This window comes from Paramisgurnus dabryanus, chromosome 24, assembly GCF_030506205.2.
Source record: "Paramisgurnus dabryanus chromosome 24, PD_genome_1.1, whole genome shotgun sequence".
NCBI classification, from domain to species: Eukaryota; Metazoa; Chordata; class Actinopteri; order Cypriniformes; family Cobitidae; genus Paramisgurnus; species Paramisgurnus dabryanus.
Genome location: NC_133360.1, coordinates 26,308,088 through 26,332,590, shown reverse-complemented (window position 1 = coordinate 26,332,590; position 24,503 = coordinate 26,308,088). Strand labels below are relative to the sequence as shown.

The 24,503-nt window shown below is 38.1% G+C and overlaps 1 protein-coding gene across 2 annotated transcripts in view; it reads right to left on the bottom strand.

The window, feature by feature from the left end:
• The window catches only part of col8a1b (collagen, type VIII, alpha 1b), a 44,751-nt gene extending 20,617 nt beyond the window's left edge, over positions 1 to 24,134 (bottom strand). Inside the window, exon 1 of one of the 2 annotated variants that reach the window (XM_065259682.1) lies at positions 24,113 to 24,134. The gene's annotated coding sequence lies outside the window, so the exon portion shown is untranslated. Of the gene's footprint in view, positions 1 to 754; positions 906 to 24,112 lie in introns of those variants that run through there. The other variant, XM_065259681.2, reaches the window with a different exon arrangement.
• Between the last annotated feature and the right edge of the window lie 369 nt (positions 24,135 to 24,503).

Here is a 24,503-nt window from a genome sequence, read left to right as displayed (position 1 = left end):
TGTTTACTTGTTTTAACTAAACATTGTTAACAACTATATGTCACTTTTTGTTTTGTTGTCTCAAAACAATATGTGTAATTTCTTAAATACACTACAAAAGGACCCCATATATTTAAACAAATGACATTTGTAGTCATTTCTGATTGTGATTTCATAAAGATCACATTTGAAAAAAGCCGCTCTCTGTTTAAAAAAAATGCATGATTAGAAACATTTTTATATATTACAAATAACGATTTTTGAACAATTTTCGGTATTGAAAATAGCACAGTGATAGCACAAAGACAGACAAAGATCAATGTCTAACTGATTAAAATTATATTATATCTAGAAACATATTTACTACAGAAATCTCTATGGTTGTTAAAGTGACCAAGCTATTTTTATAAGCCTTAATCATTTAGGGGAGAGCTTAACAAAAAATATTTACTATAAATGTACATACCCCTAACCAAAAATATTTTATTTTTATGTTTTCCATATCCTCCAATACAAGCTAAGGTTAATCCCAGATAATGGATAATGCATAAAACTGCATCATCTAGCATCAGACAATATTAAAAACGTCTTTAATGCACTGATTTCATTTTCATTTTGCTTACTTTTCTATCATATTAAAAATGACACTGTCATGACAAAATTGCAGTCCTGTCACATTTTAGCTCCAGCTAACCATTGCAAGATCAATATCAACAGTTTAACAGCAACACCAAATATTTTGCAGACTCTTGAAATAAACATGTGCAGCACTCACCTCTCTCTCTCTCTCTCTCTCTCTCTTTCACTCTATGTGTCTGTGTCTCTCTCCACCTTCTGTTTATCTCTCCGAGTGAGAAGTGAAAAACGAATATTGAGAAGACAGAAAGAAAAGTGTGGTTAAAGGCTTAAGGCAACATGCTTTTCACTTTTATGAACAGGCAGGAGGGGCAAAACAAGTTCTCAAAGGAGGTGGGCAGTGAAAGAGAGAGGGAGAGAGAGAGAGAGATGCAGCTATTAGGTTAAATTTAACTGTTTACCCTCAATTTGATGCTTTACAAGTAATTCAGCTATTTATTGTGAGCAAATTTGAATATGTTGTATGTTTAGGAGAAAAACTGTGATGTGCAGGTTTTTTTTAACTTGTAACAGAACCTCAGTGAGCAACAGTCAATAAAACCACACACACACACACACACACACACACACACACACACACACACACACACACACACACACACACACACACACACACACACAAATGGAGAGCGGAGATCACATTTTTGGGTCATGTTAACCTTTTTCAGAATATTCACTGTAACGCATTTGTATCCTCATACACTTAACTCTTTCTCCGCCATTGCATGTTATCTCATTAATTAAGAGAAAAATTTGCATTAAAAAACATGTTCCTGACTAATTTTTATGTTAATCTGCAATACCGCAATTAACAACTGGGACGAAAAAATGCTGAGCGCCGGCTTTCAGCACAGAAAAGTAATGCCAGCTGCTGGCTTTTTGAAAAACTTACCCAATTTATGAAATAAACTGAAGCCAAAACGTTATTTACTAATTTTAAACTCTGTGTATGTTTTGATAATAGTTCTGAACAAAATTCCCTCACAAAAATGCAATTATTTCAGCTTTTGCTAAAAGAAATTATATTTTTAAAGAAAAATACCCACATTTAATAGTTTATAAGCATAGAAAAAAATATAGATAGGGTGAAACGTTTTTTTCTCGTTTGTTTGTTTGTTTGAAAGCAGAGGGTTTGTTTTTTAATTTGATATATTTGTATTTTATAGATTTTTAGAAGAAAATTTTCCTGGAAGGCATTTTGTGAAACTTTTGTAAAAATCACAAAAACATGCTGGCGGAGAATGAGTTAAGGGGCTTCATGATCTCATAGAAGTGCACATTTGATTGCACTGTGAATACCACTTATAAAATTCAGTGTCATTATTCACAGATGTTCGGATTAATGTCATATTTTGCTTCTTGATAATAATAGAAAGCTAAATAATAAAGACATTTCGCTTAAATTATTTGTTTCCATTAATAATATCATTAATAATATAAGACTTTAACAAACACAGTTTTAAGGATGCAAAATATTTTTTATCGTTATCAGCAAAATCAAGATTGCATTTTTAGCCAATAAAGCACACCCCTAATGTGCATATAACTTGCTTTGGCCTGCAAATGTTTTCTATGGCAAAATAATAAACGAGGGGGCATGGTCAGGAGACAAGACAGGGAAGCACACAGCCCCAAACAAAAGGCCATGTGCTACCACCAAGAGATGTGGGCCTGTCATGATCCTGCCACAAGGAGCAAAAACTATGACATGAAGGCAAGACCATGACACCGTCAACACGGTGGGATCTAAGAGTCGCACCGTTAATGAACTCAAGAAGAAATGGCTGTTGTCCCAAATTGCGGATTTCATCTGGACTTTCAGTCTCATGGCCCTAAATTGTGCATGCTTGCTTAGTCTACAAGTTCATCAGCACCCCCCTTTGCACCCTTGATGCAGTCTGCACTGCTGCAGGCTTCACACACTTTACCATACCAGAAGTCCTTGCGAAAGAGCAATTTGATAAATCAGAAGAAGGATGAGAGGAGTTCACACTGATGAGCAACTTCTCTTCCTATTTCCGGCGTGACGCTCAAGTCTGGACCAAAATATGACTCTGGTGCGCCTTAGGGTCAAGGGTCCCTAAGGTCTGCACTACATGATGTCATCAAAGTGTGGACTTTGAGGATGTCCACATGGTCAGAGTGTGCCATTTGGGACAGGGCCATGGTCTGACGACATAAAGGTGAAAGTTAAGCGGAGAACTGCTGCGCACAAACAAAGTGAGGGCAGAACAGGCGGTGGTACGGGGTTGATGAATTTACCCCCTTTGATCAGAGAGTTGCCTCTATTGTGGGAGACACTCTTAAGTAGTATCCGTTAATGTGGGAGACTTAGATTGTCAGGAAGGTAACTTGTTTCAAAGTTATTTCCTTAACTTTAATACATATGCTCCTGTATAGCTTAGTGGTTGAGCATTGCAACCCAACCCAGGGAACACACGTTGGTAAAATGTATAAAAGCGTCTGTCAAATGCATAAATATATAAATAAAGTTTGCCAGCCTGCATTTAATTTTCGAATGGAATGCAATGTAGCTGAACCAAAAGTACACACATTTATTCAATGGAAATTTTTTCGATTCACATATGCAAATTATTCTTCAGATGGTGCCTTTATGGCAATATATGTGCAGTAGATCGCTCAGATTACATTAGGGAAACTATCTATCGCTGCAAATTGCGTTTTAATGTTTGGCTGGTCAACTGCATTCTATAGAAAGTTATATACCTGGTAGACAAATGGATGATCCCATCCCATACAGCTGGCATTGCGTAGCTCATAGACGATTGGCTCATTCCAGAACAGTCTGCCAGTTTGGAAAGAACCAGTTGCCAGGAAACCAATTGTTGTAAGCACCTGTAAGGGAACGGGTAATGCGTCTCCTCACTGTCTCTCTCTCCAAATTCGGACCAAACTCAGCACAGATGTCCAAGAGTATAGCCCTTGGAAATCTGAAACGGCTGACATGCCAATCATCATGGTGGGCCAAAAAATCATTATGGTCCCTAAAAATTCATTCTCTACCGGAGTGCAAAACTTCTGCAGTGTATCTCGGGCTTAAGAGTCGCCAATGGACAAAGGGCATGAGAAATACGTACGCCAGACATGAAGTTGGCGTGGAGGAACGCACATTCTCACATTAATTTTATTGTTAGTACATCTGACCGTGAATGTGAAAGCTGGTGTAGGCCACGTTTTGGGGCATCTGCAGTGTTGATTCATGATGCCCCAGATGATGTCAGATGAGTCGACTTGTGCTGCGAAGGCATCTGGATTATTTTTGCGACACATCAAACACAAATTGGGGCAGGATTTCTTGACTTTCTTTCAATAACAACTTTGAAACATTCACGAGATGAAGTTTATTTGTGACAATGGACCATGAAAGTCATAAGTAGCTATAGTTAAAAATACATATTTATGGTTTAAAACGATCTATTTGTATGCCAAAAATCTTTAGGATATTAAGTGCAGATCATGGTCCATGAAGATATTTGTACTTTTTCTACCTTAAATATATATATATATATATCATTAGTAATATGTGTTGCAAGGACTTCATTTGGACAACTTTAAAGACCTTTCTCAATATTTTGATTATTTTGCAGCCTCAGATTTTCGAATAGTATCTTCGCCAAATATTGTCCTAACCTAACCTCCATACATCAATGGAAAGCTTATTTATTCAGCTTTCAGATCATGTATAAATTTAAAAATAATTGACCCTTATGATTGGTTTTGTGGTCCAGGGTCACATTTATTTGTAGTCACAGGAGGGTGAATGAGTGTACGCTGCAATTGATTTTGCTCTTTTGTTTCCTTCCTTAATTCCAGAAACAAGAGGACACTGTTTTTAAACACAAAAATGTGTTTCCCAAAATCTGGGTGGCCAAAAATTATGCTTTTGGCAAAACAACATGCCAGATTTTCAAGTTACAACATTCCCTTTAAAGAGCTTATGATATTGTATTCCGAAAAGTTGCCTTGTATGGCCGGAAAATATTTTGAGTTACCAAATACTTTTCAAGGATTATTTTTTATTGTGATAGTAAAGCATCTGGTTGAGTTTTCGTAGGTTGTGGCTAGAAGGGATACAGTAAACGGAGAAATCTTGTGAAATCTCACCGGATGAGCGCTGTTTTTATCCTAACTCTACCCCCAAACCCTAAACACAATATTTTGTAAGATTTTAGCGCTTGCTGTATCCCTTCTAGCCAGTTTTCTGGTCGTATGCACTGTACAGTATACAGCCCCATGCTGTCAACATACAATAATGCGTCTTCATAATCTGACTGACCTGTATGTACAGTAGGTAACTTTAACTTTGGGAACTTTTTATGCATTAAGCCTGATTCCTGACTTCAAACAGAGGCACAAATAAGTCATATTTGCCAAACAAAGTCTCTTTCAGAAAATCAGAGGAAAAATCTAGGTTTCTCTTCCACTGCAATAATCACCATTAAGCTAATACAGAAAATATGACTATGCCAGATTGGTGACCAACCTTAAATCCCCTCCCTTGTTTGCTGTATTCTGCAAATACTTTTTGTCTGTCTCTGTGGCAGTAAAAAGTTTATAAGCACAATGAATAAGCTGTTTAAAATCTTCAGTGGAAAAAACTGTCCGAAAAAGCGCTCAAAAATTTGTCTCTAGCTGTCACTGAGGCACTACCCTTTCAAAAAGTACACCTTTGCACCTAAAGACTTCATATTAGTACCTCAGATCTACATATTGGTACCAAATTTATACATATCTGTACAAAAATGGTTCATATTTGGACATTTTTAAGGGTATTCGACCATGTGCGATAGATAGATTGTCTTATAAAGCCATGAAACAGCCCTGATTTTAACTGCACTGCAGCTGTGGAAATATCTGAGATCATTTCCTAGTTCTAATGCTTGCAATGTTTGCTTCCTTACAAAGAAAGCCTAAGAAAGTCCATAAAACATGGTCAGATAAAAACATAATGACACACTTAGCTAGACTTTAGGTGAAATATCGAGCCACATGTCTTGGAAGACTTTTCCAAGTCAGGAAATGCCTGCAAGGTACCTTCAGATTTTTCAAATAGCCGGTGAGAGTCATTGTTCGAAAACTTAGAGAAGCAAACAAAGATCTTTAAATGAACAAACTGAACAAAAACATCTGCTGACAACAGCACATTTGTCCTCACAGTTGCTTTCTCTTAAGTTTTTTTTTTACTTTTTAGATGGTAACTAAATAGTGTGTCAAATCTTTTTCTAATCCTTCATTGCTACACATTTTGTAACTCAGGCATGGAAACACAACAATCAATTTGATCGTTAGGACATCATGAATCTTCATTATGATTTGCTGTATCTTAATTGAATATTTCATCATGTTTTTGTGCCTTTTACAATGTCAAGTAATTAACCAACATCATACTTGAAAATCAACTGTGTTATTCCTGCTAATTAAAGATAGCTCAAATAACCGTATGGATGAATTTTGCAGCTTGACCATGCGAAAAGTGGCCAAAACCCCATCTAAACCATCAACAGACCAGCCTTACCAACACTGCCAGGCTGGGAGACCAGTTAACCATTGGCTGGATTAAGCTGTTTTATAAAGCAGGGTAGTCGATAGTCCAGCTGGCTTGAGGAAGATTATTTTAATTAGCCTTTTAATATGACTTTCCAAATGTGTCACAACTTAAACATGTACAATTCTGCATTTACGTTAAACAGCTGCTGAAACTGTTCCTGCAGATAAATATTGTAGCTGTACTTAGGTATATACTAGCTGGTCAGCAGGCTGGTAACCAGCCAAGTAAGTTACAGCTAGTCATATTATCTTAAGATGGAAGACAGCAGCCAGTATCTAAACCACCTAATGACCAGTTTAGACCAACCAGAAACCAGTTTGAACCAGCTAATTACGAGTTTGGACCAGCCACAGACCAACCAGGGAAGGGCATCCTCCAAATCTTCTGTGCCGATCTTACTGGATCTATCTACCGCTTTTGACACTGTCAATCACCACATCCTCCTGTCAACCCTCATGGCTATGGGTGTCTCTCACACAGGGCTTCTATGGTTCAAGTCATACCTCTCAGGTAGGTCATTCAAGATATCCTGGAGAGGTGACGTCTTCGAACCCCAACGTCTCGATATCGGGGTGCCTCAAGGCTCCGTGCTTGGACCACTGCTCTTTTCAATATACATGAAATCCCTGGGTTCTGTCATTTGAAAACATGGCTTTTCCTACCACTGATATGCGGATGACACTCAACTTCACTTTTCATTCCACCCTGATGACCCCACGGTTTCTGCCAGCATCTCAGCATGCCTGAGGGACATCTCACTCTGGATGAAGGATCACCATCTCCAGCTCGAGGAGCCTAGCTGAATGAAAAGATTGTGACGAATCTTTGGTTCAGATGATATGACAAGCAGTTCTGTCTTCGCAAGGCTGGAAATCAAAGGGCCCTACAGCTTGAACAGGTCATAACAGCTTAAGCTGATATTTATGTTGGATTTCATTCTAATACACTAGATTTCATAATTAATGGCTTAATGTGTTCAAAATTATACTAGAAAAACAAAGAAATAAGAAAGTACTGTAGGCTCAAATGTAGCATTACACAACAAAATGGGTAAAAGATGTAAAACAGGTCTGGCTTTGTGAAAGTGAAAAACGAATTTAAACTAAACGCAACAAAGAGAAGCTTTCATGCGAGTTTCTGTAAATAGCTTGCGTCTGCACTTCTCCACAGGCTCGTAATAGTTTAGCAGGGTTTGCTATCACGGCAGCCTCTGGTTTATGTCCCAGCTGAGGAGAAATCATGTGGAACGTATTTGGGGGCGATTTTAGTTTGAAAGGACGTTTCTGTCAACAGCCACTTAAACGCAGCTCACTCATGATGTCACTGTAATTGAATGAGGCTTCACAACTTAAACTGGGAGCTACTGGACAAACAGCGAAACTAGATGACATCATCATACATGTTTATGTATGTATGCAATCTGTATGTTATTGGTTTGAACTGCGTGTGATATGTCACCACTGTTTGGCACGCTTCACCTTAACTGAGGCATGCATTCATTTTTCAAAGCCTTTTTGAAACAGATTTTCTGAATGTAAAGTTCTGCTGAACTTGAAATGTTATAAATGTTTTATCAACTTATGAAAATTTATTACATTATTATGGTTCATTTTATTTATTGGCCAACCCACTCCATTCTTTAGTTAGTTAATAAATCTAATTGTTATGAAAATTAGATCTTAGAAATAAAAAAATCTGAATTAATTTCTAAATGTGACACACTACATAAAATAAAGCTTGTTTGTCAGGCTGAAAGAACCTTTACCATCCACAAAAGTTTCTTTTACATAAAAAGTTCTTAAGAAAAGTTTAGATTAAAAGGTTCTTTAGAGAAAATTGTTTTTTCTATGGCATAGGTGCTAAGGACTCTTTATAGCACATTTATACGGTGTCGTCTTTCATCAATCCAATTTTTATCCTCCATTCTGATGTCTAGAAATAAGTCATTCTGTATGTAGGACCTCCTGAGATCCAATTGAGAACCAATAAACCACTAGGGGAGTTTTGGAACAGAACCAGAGTCAGTCTGGATTCATCTGGGTTGAGGTTGACCACCCACAATGCTTTAATTTTAAATTCAGTTGTTTTTATTACAACTTTTACTGTAGTATAATCTGTTTTGAATAAAATTTCCATAAACTGCCTATAAAACCAAAACGCTTTTGCCAAAGTCTACTTCTGTTATTTGTGGAAAAATAACAGTATGGGGTTTAGAGTAAATATTCACTAAATATTAATTATTATTAGATTAAATATTTCTTATTCAAATAAACTATTCAGCACAAAACAATATCATATATGGGGAGAAAAGTTTTAATTTCAATATTAAACTGTTTAAAGGAATAGTTCACTCAAATATAAAAATGCCTCATGCAATATGACTTTCTGTCTTCAATTGAACACAAACAAATAATTTCACTGATAATGTCAGATCTCATTGTGTTGTTAACTTAGAAATATGCTTGAACAGTGTGTTCAGAAAGCGAAGCATAGTAAGTACCTCATAAGTGAGGTATGGAACATTAAAACCACTCAACTGTCACCTTTCTTTATCATAAAAATGCACTATACACATTTAAATAGCTGTAATTCATGAACACTTTGGAATATAAACATAAGGTTTGGTCTCATTTGAAAGAAGACACTCGCTGAATTAGAATAATTAAAAATATAGTTTTGTCTTAAAGTTAATGAAGTTTAACCGTTTAAATATCAATATCTGCCACGGTCCTGTATACGGGACACCTGAGTGTACTTTCAATAATTTCTATGTAAATTTTATTTGAGTCATGATAAACTATGTATCAATGGTCTAAGCCTCTAGAATTAATATTTCAACAGTGTTTTATAAAATAAATTAATTTATGAAAGCGTTTTTATCAAAGTATTGATAATCCTACTAAATGCAGGACGTCTACTTCACTGTTTTATATGTCAATTATTATCTAATCATGACACACAAGTTGGAAAGCCCTGGTGTAGTTTTTTTTTATTTCTTCACCATTTTGGGAAAATTATGAAGTAGAGAGAGTCAGTTTCTAAAATGTCACAGGTAGGCCCACATTGTTTTTACATGTTTATAGCACTAATATCCCATTCTAAACCTAAATAATCTTGACAAACTATATATCGTTGGAAAGCTCTAGGAGTTTAGTTTTCGTATATCATCACTACCAAATAATGTAGTGAGAGTTTTATGTTACATGACCCTGCCCCCCCCCCCCATAGGAATGCATATTTATTATTATATATTTATAAAACTATTTCCTATTATAAATCTTCAAAAATGATGAAAAACTATAAATCATTGGAAAGCTCTAAGAATTTTCATTTCATATTTTAAAACCTTTTAGCAGTAATAATAATGAAGTGACAGTAATATATTAAGTTGATAAGAGTATGCAGTAAACCGCTGACACCTAGTGGCTGTTTTTAGTAAAACCACTAAAAGTGTGACAGAAACCTCATTTTTGGAAACTTAGAACTTAGAATTTGGTCAGAAATAGTTGAGACTTGAGATGAGGCTTTATGCTTTAACATTTTTAACATAAAACATTTAAATTTTTATGTTTTTTAAATATAAAATACATACCTTATTGCATTATTTAAATTTTTTATAAATTTAAACTGCTGTTACTTTTTTGTTTAATACTTTGAAGTCAAAACATCTCAGTGAAGAAAATTAAAGTTACTTCTTTAAAACCAGACCAAGATTAGGCTTAGACCAAGTTATATTAATTTGAAGGTGCACATCAACTTTTCACCCCACACTTAAAAAAAAGGGGGGGGGGTAAATATTGATTTGAAATATTTTATTTTATATTAATGAATGCAGACCTTCTGCGAGGAAAACACATTTATTTTCGGTTTTAAGATAAGACAAGGCATTCATACAGTATGTCACGATCAAACTATTTGGTTTAGTTATTTGTAAATACAATGTCATACACTGGAAAAAAATTATTCATTCAATTTACTCAATTTTTTGAGTGGTCGCAATCAATTTATTTAAGCTACATTTAAACAAAAAAATTAGAAAAACAAAACAAAACACTTTTTGTTTATTGAATAAAAATAATAAATTAAATGAATCATTTTTTTCAGTGTTTATGTTATTAAAAGCACATTTTTATATTTAATTTTTGTGTAATATTAAACTGTACCTGTCAAATTGATTTGCAGCATCTGGATTACCATGTTATTCGCTTCAGGTGGTTGTTATCTCGGAAAACATACCTTGCAATATCACGATTGGCCAATCAGAATCAAGCATTTTAGAGTGCCGTGTAATAAAATACGATTATGTTAACATAGCCAAATACTGTTAAAGTTGCCTATTGAATATTATGCAGTATTTAGCTTGTTGCGTGATCTTCAGAGGCCTATTGAAAACATAAGCCAACAACTAATTGCATTCAGACTTTGTCACATTAAAAATACATTTAATACTTCCACACAATTACACTGAATGGCCAGTATGAATTTATGATGTGAAAATGTTGTTCAGTCTCTCCTGTGAATGAAGTCCTTTCTCAGTGAAGTCATTTACAGGTTATATAAATCGGCAGTTCACACATTCTGAAAATCTACAAACCTTCCCTTACAGACATTAATAGCAAACATTAATATGCCGGCGTCAGGCCATGTTTTCGTGTAACTGCTGTCACAACATCCTTATTTATTTTCCGTCTACCTGTCAGTTTTTGGTAGGGAGCAAACTGTGCGTTTCTGTCCTGCCTCTGAATCAGTCAACGTAATAAAAAGTGTCGCCATGGACCATTTATACTGGTCATGAGCTAGTGCACGTTATAATGGACATGAAGTGTTTAAAATATAACAAGATCACTGTGTTAAATTCGACAGGCGCTCCCCACCTCTTCAACACCCGAGGTGTGGTAGATGAGGTCAGGACCAGTGCAGGAAACATTGCAAAACATAAATAAATCAAAGCAAACTAAATATTTTTGGTTATAAGTGCTATACCGCAAACCAAGGAGCCTGTGATCTCTGTGACCTATGATAGCGAAGCTCCGCCCACAAGATGTGATGTCATACATTGAATTTGAAAGCGATAGAGGTGGTGTTATTTTCTCTTTCATAAAGGACAATTTTATTATGTAACTACCAAGTATTATTTTACTATGGCCATGATATCCAATGGTATCACTACACAAAACTCAGTATTGTGAAAATGCACGTCTTGGTTTTTTAGGTGTTCTGAAAAGAGCGTTTGTCACATCACGTTTATTTACAGTGTGAGAAGTATTATAATAACTAGAAAAACAAACTTTACCGAGCTGCAAACCAAACGTATGACCAATTTTCCCTTCAGACATGGTTGAATGGCTTTTGTCAGCGCGTAATTGCGGGCCGTTCCCCTCTGCTGACGTCCAATGCGTAGCTTTCTGTTTGTACTTCAATACAGGAAACCTTTTGGAAAACTAACGATTACGAGTGAAATGGAAGAGTCGTAGAGAAGTTTCTCAAGGAGCCATTATGAGCAATTACACATGCATGCAGACGCCTACTAGAGTTGCATGCTAACTCAAATGGGACCTCATAAGTGACTAATTTAAAACAATCTACACTAGTCGACATTTGAAATGGATCAGTGGAATCAGTTTTATAAGAGTTATCTTAAAATCAAAACGTGTTTCTTTACAATTCATGCATAAGATGTAAGTCTATTATTAGTCAATGTTGTCATTAATGAAATGTCGTCCTTCGCAGCTTTTTATAGTCTCCAGATATGATTGTTTGTCATTAGGTACCAATTGACCTATCACGTGTCTGTAATTGGGAACTGGTGATTATTTAAGGCTCTGTAAGTTTCACTTGAGGTCAGAAAGCATTGAAAATGCCATGTTTAGTGAGATTGCAGGATTCTGACCTGAACAGGGCCATTGGGATGCTGCAAGGAGGCATGACCCAACGTAAAGTGGCATACAAAGTGGGGACATCTCAAAGTGTTATTTCCAGAGTCTGGAACAGGTTTAGAAAGTTTGGTAGTGTGAGAAGGAGGCATGGTGGAGGCAGACAACGGGTCACAACACCAAATCAAGATCGATACTTGACGCTCAATGCCCGCAGAAATCGTTTCATGCCTGCAGTCAGCCTGCGAAATGACCTACAGGATGCAACAGGGATGGGAGTATCCACTCAGACCGTGGAGGAGACGACTTCATGAAATTGGCTTGAGAGCCAGAAGACCGGCTGTGAGGGTGCCTCTTACCAAAGCACACCAACTGGCACGTCTACAGTGGGCCACAGAATGCAGCAGGTGGACATTGAATAAGTGGGGTACGGTGCTTTTCACAGATGAGTCCCGGTTCTGCGTGAACTTCCTAGAGTGGGTCTGGAGTCGCCTTGGTGAGAGGAATTTGCATGAGGACAGTTTTGGTGGTTCATCAGTCATGGTTTGGGGGGGAATCTCCATGGGTGGAAGGACAGAGCTTGTCATCATCGAAAATGGCAGCCTGACTGGCCAAAGGTATAGGGATGAAATCCTGAGACCAGTTGTGCGACCGTATGCTGGTGCAATGTGGCCAGATTTCATGCTTATGGATGACAACGCCCGCCCACATCGAGCAAGCCTGGTGACGGAGTTCTTGGAAGAGGAGGGCATCTCAAGAATGGAGTGGCCAGCCCGATCACCCGACATGAACCCCATTGAACACATTTGGGAGCAGTTACAGTCAAGAGTGCAAGCACGCCAGGTTCCTCCAGCAACCCGTGTGGAGTTGCGAAAAGCGTTGCTGGAGGAATGGCAAGCAATCCCTCAACAGAATATCCAAAACCTTATCTCAAGCATGCACAGGCGATGTGAGGCCTTGATTAATCTGAGAGGTGGTAACACTGCCTACTGACTGCTTGTCTCAATGCGTAACATTTGTTGTTTCTTGTTCATCGCATTTGTTAAACCATGCAATTCATGTTTGTTTTATAGTACGAACTCAGGTTTTTGATATGCTGTAACATGGGTAATAACTTCTTGTTTTGTTGAACTCAAAAAGCATTTTATTTTAACCTAGTCATTTCTCTTGTTCTGAGGATATTTTGAGAAATGTAGAGACATTAACAGTTGGTTTATAGCACCTGCTAGCTCTCTAAGTTGTAAAGTTTAATGTAAAAACCAGATGGGAACAGCAGGAGTGCACGTCAATGTCAGCCACAGTTGCTGAAGGTGAGAAGAAATGAAAAATGAGCTGGAGGACGTCGTCCCAAATCAGCTTTTCGAGCTGGAGAGAAATGGCCTGGCTCACGGAGAACCGCATGGGTTGTGATGAGTCTATTACCGACACGTACTCTCCTCCGGGTCTTTATTTTTGAGACCGAGTGGCAGTTTAATGGTGGAAAGTCAACACAGGTGCTGTTACAAGAGCACCGCAAAGTCATCTGAAGGGAGATGAGAAAGTGATCCAGTTCTGACAGTTTGATAAAGCTGATTGTTATTATATTTGAGGATAAACTCTGAAGCTCTTTGTGTAACATATAAAACCCAACATCTGTTAATATGCTCCGAAACCATTTTGGCCACTTAACGCAGACTATTCAAAAGGCAACTCAACAACAAAGTACAATACTGGCCTGCAGCTTGGCTGAGCATTAACCTGATTTTGCCAAGTGAGAAATGTCCTCAGGGCAACATAATGCGTTGACCCAAGGACAACATTCTTGTCAATAAAAACCAAACCCCAACCATAACCGAACCTTAAAATCACAGGGCAATAATAAGTGAAAATAATGGCTATTCCTGGTTGTAAGCTTAAACTTGAAATGAACTTCTTTCTGAAATCTGATTGGTTGATTGAAATGTTGTCCCAGGGTCAACATAATATTGCCCTGAGGACATAAATCAGGGGAACCGCTTGGCTGATGTGAGGAAAATGCTAACCAGACGATCCATCAAAAGATGCTGGACCTGGCTGCGTACTCAACGCCTATTTGATGTCTTAACAGACATTTTTAACAGACCACTACCTGCCAGACAGTCTGCTCTGTATGGTTCAGATCCAAACTGTCAAACTGCGAAGTCAAAATATTGGATAGAATTAGACAGCACTCTTATTATTATTATTATAAGATCACTCCTATTACTATAAATTGGACACTTGTGGTGACGTAAGTCCCATCTTCCAGTTCAAAGAACCAATTATCAATCGATAAAGTCTGATGATTCTCTGGGGGAGGGGCCAAAATAGCACTAAAAGTGGTTCACTGGCTTGTAATCATAGGGGAACCATTTTAAGTGCCATATGGCACCTATGTAGTACCTCTATAGAACCATATTGTCCTACGTAGAACCATATATGGTGCTATAATGATATATTTGAATGATATTCGGGTCGCGGTCTGTCGGGTCATTTGAAATAAAGATGCCAATTAACAATTTTAAACAATTACTATTTTAAAAAATGCAAGCCAGGGGGCGGGTCGGGTACAATATGAGACGTTAAAACCAAGCCAATTGGCTATATCACTCAGTCTCCTCTCCACTAATAAGCTGGTGTGTGGTGGGCGTTCTGGCACAATATGGCTGCCGTCGCATCATCCAGGTGGATGCTGCACATTGGTGGTGGTTGAGGAGATTCCCCCATTCATATGTAAAGCGCTTTGAGGTCTGCAGAAAAAGCGCTATATAAATGTAACAAATTAATTGTATTTTTTTTGCAGTCCGAGTTGCGGGCGGGTTACTTGAAAATGTCGGTCGGGTGCGGGTTGTTTATACATTGACCCGCACATCACTGAAAGGAATATTCCACTTTTAGAAAAATAAAATACCTCCATGTCATATAAGTTGTTTATGTCTTTATTTGTTTAGTCGAGAAGAAATTAAGATTTTTGAGGAAAACATTCCAGGATTTTTCTCAATTTAATAGACTTTATTGGACCCCAACGGTTTACAGTTTCAATGCAGCTTAAAAAAATTGCAGTTTCAAAGGGCTCTAAATGATCCAAAACAATGCATTAAGGTCTTATCTAGCAGAACGAAAATCATTTTCGATATATACGTATTATGTAATCACGTTGAAAGGTCACGCATCATATATGTGAAATGCACATTTGAGGACCATTTTAAACACATAACTGACACAAAGATATTTATTACTATAATTTCACATAAAACAATGTCTGAACGGTCCTCTTTCTTGTAAACACAGGGGCGGTAGTTTGCATACGTGCACTGCAAAAAATTACTTTCTTACTTAGTATTTTTGTCTTGTTTTCAGAAGAAATATCTAAAAATTCTTAAATCAAGATGTATTTTTTTGATAAGTAAATGACCTAAGAAAATAACTAGTTTTTAGACAAAACATATCAAATGTAATTGAATTTTTGCATAAAACAAGCAAAAAAATTCTGCCAATTGGGTAAGCAATTTTTTCTTAAATTTAGTGTTTAAGAAACATTTTCCAAGATTTTTTTGCTTACCCCATTGGCAGATTATTTTGCTTGTTTTATGCACAAAATCACTTTTGTATATTTTGTCTAAAAACTAAACTTATTTTAAAACTTAAAATAAACTTAAAACTAAACTAATTTTCTTAGGTCATTTTGCTCATAAAAAAAATGCATCTTAATTTAAGAATTTTCAGATAATTGTACTGAATACAAGAGAAAAATGCTAAGAAAGAAAGTCATTTTTTGCGGTGTGTGACTTTTTTTCTGTGAAATGCGGAAGGAGATGTTACACTGCAAAAAACGATTTTCAAGAAAAAAAAGTGTATCTTAATATTTTTCTCTTGTTTAGAGTAAAAATATCAAAAAAATTCATAAATTAAGATGCTTTTTCTTGATGAGCAAAACGATCCAAGAAAACAAATCTAGTTTTTAGACCAAAAATATCAAATTTAAGTAAATTTGTGCTTAAAACAAGCAAAAAAAAATTGCCAATGGGGTAAGCAAATTTTTCTTGAATTTAGTGTTTAAGAAAAATTTTCAAGATTTTTTTGCTTACCACATTGGCAGATTCTTTTGCTTGTTTTATGCACAAAATCACTTAAATTCAATATTTTTGGTCTAAAAACTAGTTTTATTTTCTTGGGTCATTTTGCTCATCAAGAAAAAGCATCTTAATTTAAGAATTTTTAGATTTTTTACTGAAAACAAGACAAACATACCAAGAAAATATTTTCTTAAAAATCAGTTTTGCAGTGTGATGTGTGTACTAATGACTATATAGATACCGATATTGGATCATAATTGCTTTTCCAGAATAACGCTGCCCGCAACTGCTGGTCTAGGATCAGTTTCAGGATTTGCTCAGCAAAGCGAAAATCTGAGGGTCCATTTGTGCCAGGGCTTAGGAAAATGCATGTTTTGTTGAATTTTGGAAAGACAGGTTTAATTTTGGCTCATTGATGCCAATTTAATGAGCAAATCTAGAAGCTTCCAAGAAAAAGTGACCACCATGAGAAATTTCCTAAGCATGTATTGGTTCAAACTATCATAATAATCATTTCGACCTGTCAAGGATGAAATATCTACAGGTTTTTACTCATATACAGCCCTGAAAGAGACTTCAGAGATGCGCTTAGCAAACCTTAAAATCCAGTTGTATGCTTTGGAAATATCTCATGACTAATGTCATGGGAACATTGCTGTCATGCGAAAACTGCATGATTTAAACCAGACTACCATGGCATCAGGCATTTAAATGCCTCTCATTTGTTTGGCTAGCACATGTAGCTAGTATCTGATTACGTTGTGGTCTGGAAGCAGTGGCAATGTGCGGTTATTTGGACCAGAGCCTCTTGTTTGCTTAAATTAAACGAATATTCGGAGGTGTTTGGTGTCGAGCCCCATGAGGTGAATGGCTTCTGAGTCACTGTCTGTTCATTCGATGTCTGTCTGGCCAAAAGTCCTGAAATCAATTTATGCTAACACGGTTGTACAGACAGTCATATATTCTCATTCTCTGTTCTCAAGCGTTCACCCATGATAATCGACAAGCACTGTAGGACCACTGAGAGCAAGATCTTTACTAGAAGACACTAGAGTGTTTTTTTGGCTGGGATTTCTCCAGTCGAAATGCCTACATGCTTACATGAGAACTTGTAATGGAACTGCAGTAACTAACAAGAATCAGCTACAGTAAAGTTTTCTGTTTTGTTATCAAGCTTAATGTGTGCATATTAAAGGGCACCTATTATGCAAAATCCACTTTTATAAGGTGTTTGAACATACACTCACCTAAAGGATTATTAGGAACACATGTTCAATTTCTCATTAATGCAATTATCTAATCAACCAATCACATGGCAGTTGCTTCAATGCATTTAAGGCTGTGGTCCTGATCAAGACAATCTCCTAAACTCCAAACTGAATGTCAGAATGGGAAAGAGGATGGCATGGTAGTTGGTGCCAGATGGGCCGGTCGGAGTATTTCACAATCTGATCAGTTACTGTGATTTTCACGCACCACCATTTCTAGAGTTTACAAAGAATGGTGTGAAAAGGGAGAAACATCCAGTATGCGGCAGTCCTGTGGGCGAAAATGCCTTGTTGATGCTAGAGGTCAGAGGAGAATGGGCCGACTGATTCAAGCTGATAGAAGAGCAACTTTAATTGAAATAACCACTCGTTACAACCGAGGTATGCAGCAAAGCATTTGTGAAGCCACAACACGCACAACCTTGAGGCGGATGGGCTACAACAGCAGAAGACCCCACCGGGTACCACTCATCTCCACTACAAATAGGAAAAGGAGGCTACAATTTGCACAAGCTCACCAAAATTGGACAGTTGAAGACTGGAAAAATGTTGCCTGGTCTGATGAGTCTCAATTTCTGTTTAGACATTCAGATGATAGAGTCAGAAGTTGGCGTAAACAGAATGAGAACATGGATCCATCATGCCTTGTTACCACTGTGCAGGCTGGTGGTGGTGGTGTAATGGTGTGGGGGATGTTTTCTTGGAACACTTTAGGCCCCTTAGTGCCAATTGGGCATCGTTTAAATGCCACAGCCTCCCTGAGCATTGTTTCTAACCATGACCATCCCTTTATGACCACCATGTACCCATCCTCTGATGGCTACTTCCAGCAGGATAATGCACCATGTCACAAAGCTCGAATCATTTCAAATTGGTTTCTTGAACATGACAATGTGTTCACTGTACTAAAATGGCCTCCACAGTCACCAGATCTCAACCCAATAGAGCATCTTTGGGATGTGGTGGAACGGGAGCTTCGTGCCCTGGATGTGCATCCCACAAATCTCCATCAACTGCAAAGTGCTATCCTATCAATATGGGCCATTTTTGCTTCCACCCAAATAGGGGCATTTTGGACATGGTATAATAAATTAACTGTGGGGTATTTCGAGCTTAAACTGCTCAGACATAGTCTGGGCACACCAAGACTTATATTACATCTTGCAAAAATGGGCATAATAGGTGCCCTTTAAAAATTAATTCATTCATTCATTTTGGTGCTACAAAGCATAAAAATACACACTTGAGATATGAATTCAATCCAATATACGATCGAGAGGTTGTAAAACAGCAGGTCTTTAACCATAAAGGCCTTTCCCTGCAAATGACCCCTAACCCCCCCCAAGAAACACAAGACAACCTAGCAACACCTTAAACAGACCAAATCAAATAAACCTGCAAACCTGTATTGCTTGCATCAGTTGCAAAATGTAAAAGTTCAGCACATTTACGAGCCACAGGAATGTCTCACTACATTCACAGGCAATTTCAAATACAAACACATGCTTAGCATTTCTCACACAGATACCCTCACCCACAAGCTGCCACAACTAACTAATAAAACTCGAGAAAATGCTAGCAATTATTTCTCTCATTTTGATCACGCACGTTTGCATGCATCGACACCAAAGCCTGACAGCGTGTCGCACGTATGTCTCGTGCAATATGCTAGATGGTTTTTATGAATGTCACTTTGTTAACTTCTGTCAGTATTATCCTCTTTAGTAATGTTTAATGGTCCTAACAGATGTCGCTTGGATACCGAACCAAAGTTCTGTCATATTCCCATGTTGTGCAGAGTTATGAAATGTGGTCTAAACCGTCAAGAGCCTTCGTTTCGGTATCATAGCCCTTCACCGTATGAACAAAGACAAGAGGCGTCGGCCATTAGTTTGATGATGTATGTTTACTTAAAATATGAAAGTTAAAACGACAATGTCTATGTGTTAGAGTAGACACAGTCAGTATGTGTGTGTATGTTTATGCACAAGAGAGAGATCTGGCTGTTTAAACGAAATTGTCACAGAGAATTAAAGTAACACATGGGCACAAAAATAGACTAAAATATGTGACCGTATTAAGTCTGATACTTTAACACATGCAGCGTAATTAGAAGAGACATGTTATTACATTTTTAAAGCAACACTGGTGGTTTTTGCCATGGGAACTAGAACATCATGGAAACATAAAGTTATAGTGTTTTATTGTATTACAATAAAAATAAATGCAACATTTCTATCACAATATATGATTTTTTAACTATTTATTTGTATGATATAGCTGCAAATAAGTATTTGAACACCTGTCAATCAGCTAGAATTCTGACCCTCAAAGACCTGTTAGTCTGCCTTTAAAATGTCCACCTCCACTCCATTTATTATGGCGCTTTTCCATTGCATAGTACCCCACAGTTTGGTTTAGTTTGGGTTGGGTCAGCTTACTTTAGGGAGCTTTTCCATTGGGTGCAGTACGTAGTACCCGATACTTTTTTTCGTACCACCTCGGGTGGGGTTCCAAGCGACCCGATCTGATACCAAACGTCACGCGAAAACACTGTAGATCACTGATTGGTCTGAGAGAATCGTCACGTCATCGCTAAAATGTAAAAAATAACCTTACCTCAATGCTAGCTTGCGCTGTCTCGAGCAAACATGGTGTCATGTCAGACTTGCAGTTTGTGGCGGAACATTTGCGACGAGCACGTCAGCATTACATATGCTTAAATGCAACCTAAATGAGGCTTCGTGGAGCGCCGTCGGCTGACGCCGCGGGTGTTTGAACAGAAACATGTCATGTCATGTGAGACAGAGGTATAGTGATAAACGCGATGTGCAAACATCTGTTTGTGGTGGTCAATTTTAATTTTGTGGCAGACTGATAAATAAATAACTGTATGGGAATGAACAACGACGCTCTCACTTGTATGATGTCTTTAGCTGCATAAAGACACCTGTCCACCCCATACAATCAGTAAGAATCCAACTACTAACATGGTCAAGACCAAAGAGCTGTCCAAAGACACTAGAGACAAAATTGTACACCTTCACAAGGCTGGAAAGGCCTACGGGGAAATTGCCAAGCAAAGGTCCACTGTTGGAGCAATCATTAGAAAATGGAAGAAGCTAAGCATGACTGTCAATCTTCCTCTGACTGGGGCTCCATGCAAGATCTCACCTCGTGGGGTCTCAATGATCCTAAGAAAGGTGAGAAATCAGCCCAGAACTGCACAGGAGGAGCTGGTCAATGACCTGAAAAGAGCTGGGACCACCGTTTCCAAGGTTACTGTTGGTAATACACTAAGACGTCATGGTTTGAAATCATGCATGGCACGGAAGGTTCCCCTGCTTAAACCAGCACATGTCCAGGCCCGTCTTAAGTTTGCCAATGACCATTTGAATGATCTAGAGGAGTTATGAGAGAAAGTCATGTGGTCAGATGAGACCAAAATAGAACTTTTTGGTCATAATTCCACTAAACTTGTTTGGAGGAAGAAGAATGATGATGAGTACCATCCCAAGAACACCATCCCTACTGTGAAGCACGGGGGTGGTAGCATCATGCTTTGGGGGTGTTTTTCTGCAAATGGGAAAGGGGGACTGCACTGTATTAAGGAGAGGATGACCAGGGCCATGTATTGCGAGATTTTGGAGAACAACCTCCTTCCCGCAGTTAGAGCATTGAAGATGGATCGAGTCTTGGTCTTCAAACATGACAATGACCCAAGAGCACACAGCCAGGATAACCAAGAAGTGTCTCTGTAAGAAGCATATCAAGGTTCTGGTGTGGTCTAGGCAGTCTCTAGACCTTAACCCAATAGAGACTCTTTGGAGGGAACTCAAACTCAATGTTTCTTAGCGACAGGCCAGAAACCCGACTGACCTAAAGAAGATTTGTGTGCAGGAGTGGGTCAAAATCCCTCCTATAGTGTGTGCAGTCCTGGTAAAAAAAACTACAGGAAATGTTTGACCTCTGTAATTGTAAACAAAGGCTAGGTGTTCAAATACTTATTTGCAGCTATATCATACAAATAAATAGTTAAAAAAAATCATATATTGTGATTTCCAGGGACGGATTGGCAATCTGTGCGTTCTGGAAAAGTCCAGAACGGCCGTTCAACGGAGGGCCGTCGCCCGGCCGATGGCAAAAAAGTCTAATAAATATGAACAGCCAACAGCACAGGCACTAATACGATCACTTATATGCTGCTACGTGTAAAAAAACGAGGGAGAAGAGTCGGCCTACTAGTCGTGATTGGTCCACGGATTCCCGGAATTCGCGAGCGTCTATGTTTGCGAGCCTGAGCATCCACAGCCTGGTCATGATGAGGGACAGACCGAGTTAACTTCACATCAGCAAGAGCTAAGTGCCAGTAGTAGCAGGACACGTGACATTATAATATAATATACACGATATAAAAATAAATAAAACTCGCGTGAAAATTAACGTAATGCGCAACTAGTGTTAGAGAAAGACGTGATGTGAGTGTGTGCGCACGCGCCGTGTGTGTGTGTGTGTGTGTGTGTGTGTGTGTGTGTGTGTGAGAGAGAGAGAGAGCGAGGCGCGGGCGCGATTGAACAGTGGAAACATAAAAACAATACATACTCTGTCATTTTGTTCATATGGGACATAATTCAAACGGCAAAGTGTTTGCTTAAATTTGTATACAGTCGCAATAAAACAAAACATTTTGCTTTTGTCAAACTGTAAACTCTTGTCAAACTGTAATGTACAACTAACTGTTATCTAACCAAAATCACACACATCAAAGCAAAAAATATTTATCCAACCCCGTTTAAAAACAGTCTGTGGGTGGACATTCATCGTATTGCATTGGTTTTCATTTCTTTCATTGACTTTATTGTATATGAGAGGTTGTAGTGAGCTCACATTTTCTGCTGTAATGAAGAATATTGAATTAAACGGGTAAATATCAGGCATGCATTGCAACCACTCTAAACGTGCTATTAAGAAAGGGGGCTAAATAATTGACCAAATATTAGTTTAACAAAAAAATCCTTGCACTTTCTGTCTGTCTTCCATCAGAGTACAGTTTTTCCTTGTCTTTCATATGTGTTTAGTATTGTGGAATTAGCAAAGACCTGGTGGTTGTTTGTGAAAGCTGTACAGACAAAATTAATAGGCCTAGCTATTTTCATTATTTCACAGCCTTATTATACATCAAAGTTTAATATGACATGGACAAAATATTAAATATCCTTGTCTAATAGTCTGACAGTATTGTGGCATAGTATCAGGACATCCTTGTGTGTGTTGTGCACGGCTAGGGGCGAATGGCCGGATGATGGGCCTATTTGGGAAAAAGTCCAGGGCTGTTTTTTAGCCCCAGTCCGTCCCTGGTGATTTCTGAATTTTATTTTAGATTATGTCTCTCACAGTGGACATGCACCTACGTTGACAATTTATATGTTATGTACAATAATAATGTTTGATCTATTTTATTGTGACAAAATTCATACATATTTCTCAGTTTGTACATCCTGGGACTTAAAGGACAAGTTCGGTATTTTAGACTTAAAGCCCTGTTTTCAGATTGTTTTTGGTGAAATAGAATGGTTTTGACTGAAATTTCGACATTTTCGGCTGCCCTGAGAATTTTCGCTTGTTTGTGTTTCAGCTCAGACCTCTGCAATGGGTTTAATGGTGCACTGGAACAATCCTTCCTAAAATGCATTAAACTTTCGTTTACAAAGACGAGAAACTCACCGAGTGGTCAGGGGTGTTCACTGATATGCTCACACAAAAATCGCTGCAAAAGATGCTTTCCAACAGCTGTTTTAGCATTCGTTGTTAACTTGTGGACCTATTTCCCCAAACGCCTCACACCCGTACATTCTTCCGCTTAGAGCTTGAATAATAAACACTCCAGCCCAGGAGGTGGCGCTAATCCGCCTTTGCCAATTGCAAGAATAGAAACAAAGTTCCCGGCGCGGAGTAATACCGTACCTCACAGGACGTCTAATACAGTCAATGGAGTTGGTAAAAACTACGATAAAACCTGTTGGAATGCGTCTTTTGGAGCGATTTTTGTGTGAGCATACCAGTGAACACCCCTGACCACTCGGTGAGTTTCTCGTCTTTGTAAACGAAAGTTTAATGCATTTTAGGAAGGATTGTTCCAGTGCACCTATAAAGCCATTGTAGAGGTCTGAGCTGAAACACAAACAAGCGAAAATTCTCAGGGCAGCCGAAAATGTCGAAATTTCAGTCAAAACCGTTCTATTTCACCATAAACAATCTGAAAACAGGGCTTTAAGTCTAAAATACTGAACTTGTCCTTTAAACAGTCAAAAATTATTTGTTGGGTTAACTTAAAAAAGTAAGTTACCTGGTTGCCTTATTTTGAGCCGATTTGACTTTAAAATATTAGTTGATTCAAAAAAGTTGAGTAAAAATATTATCTCAACTAATATTTTCAGTTGAATTTACTCGGCAACCAGGTAACTTAAGTTTTTTACAGTATAACTTGGTGTTGCAAGCAATGCTCTACCATTTCAACTACAAGAACAGTAGATCAGTTTGCATTGGCAACTGACAAAATATCACAAAGATGACCAAAAAAAAGCAACTACGTATATAAAGGGTCACAGTCTGGACAAACCAAACCTCCAGCCACATCACTGACAGACTTGAAAAGTCTCACATATCTTTGGTGACATATCGTAACCCGTCCTTTCCTCATCTCTATTGGCTCACCGACTGTGTCGCCAGAAAAGTTTATTTAAAAATTCCGAATCCATGAGAACATCAGACTGCTCCACAAATACTCCCGACACATACAGCACAAGTACTCGTTCAATCGTTTGCCAGTGTACACACCGCACCGTTCTTCTCATATCTGTCAACCCCGGAAGGTTTCCTATGCTGCAGACTGGGAGATTTATGATAAACAAAGCCCATCCTGGCCAGCGTGGTACGGGGTGGGCTACCGGTGACGAAGAAGCTCCTATGAAGTTATACAGCTTCCTTAGCAGAAGAAAACACAATCTGTTTCCTTTTGAAAACTCAGAGCTGGATGCAGACAGTGAGTTTGGATTGATTTGTATGGTGGACAGACGCAGGGAAATGGTTGGGAATGTGGGTTCAT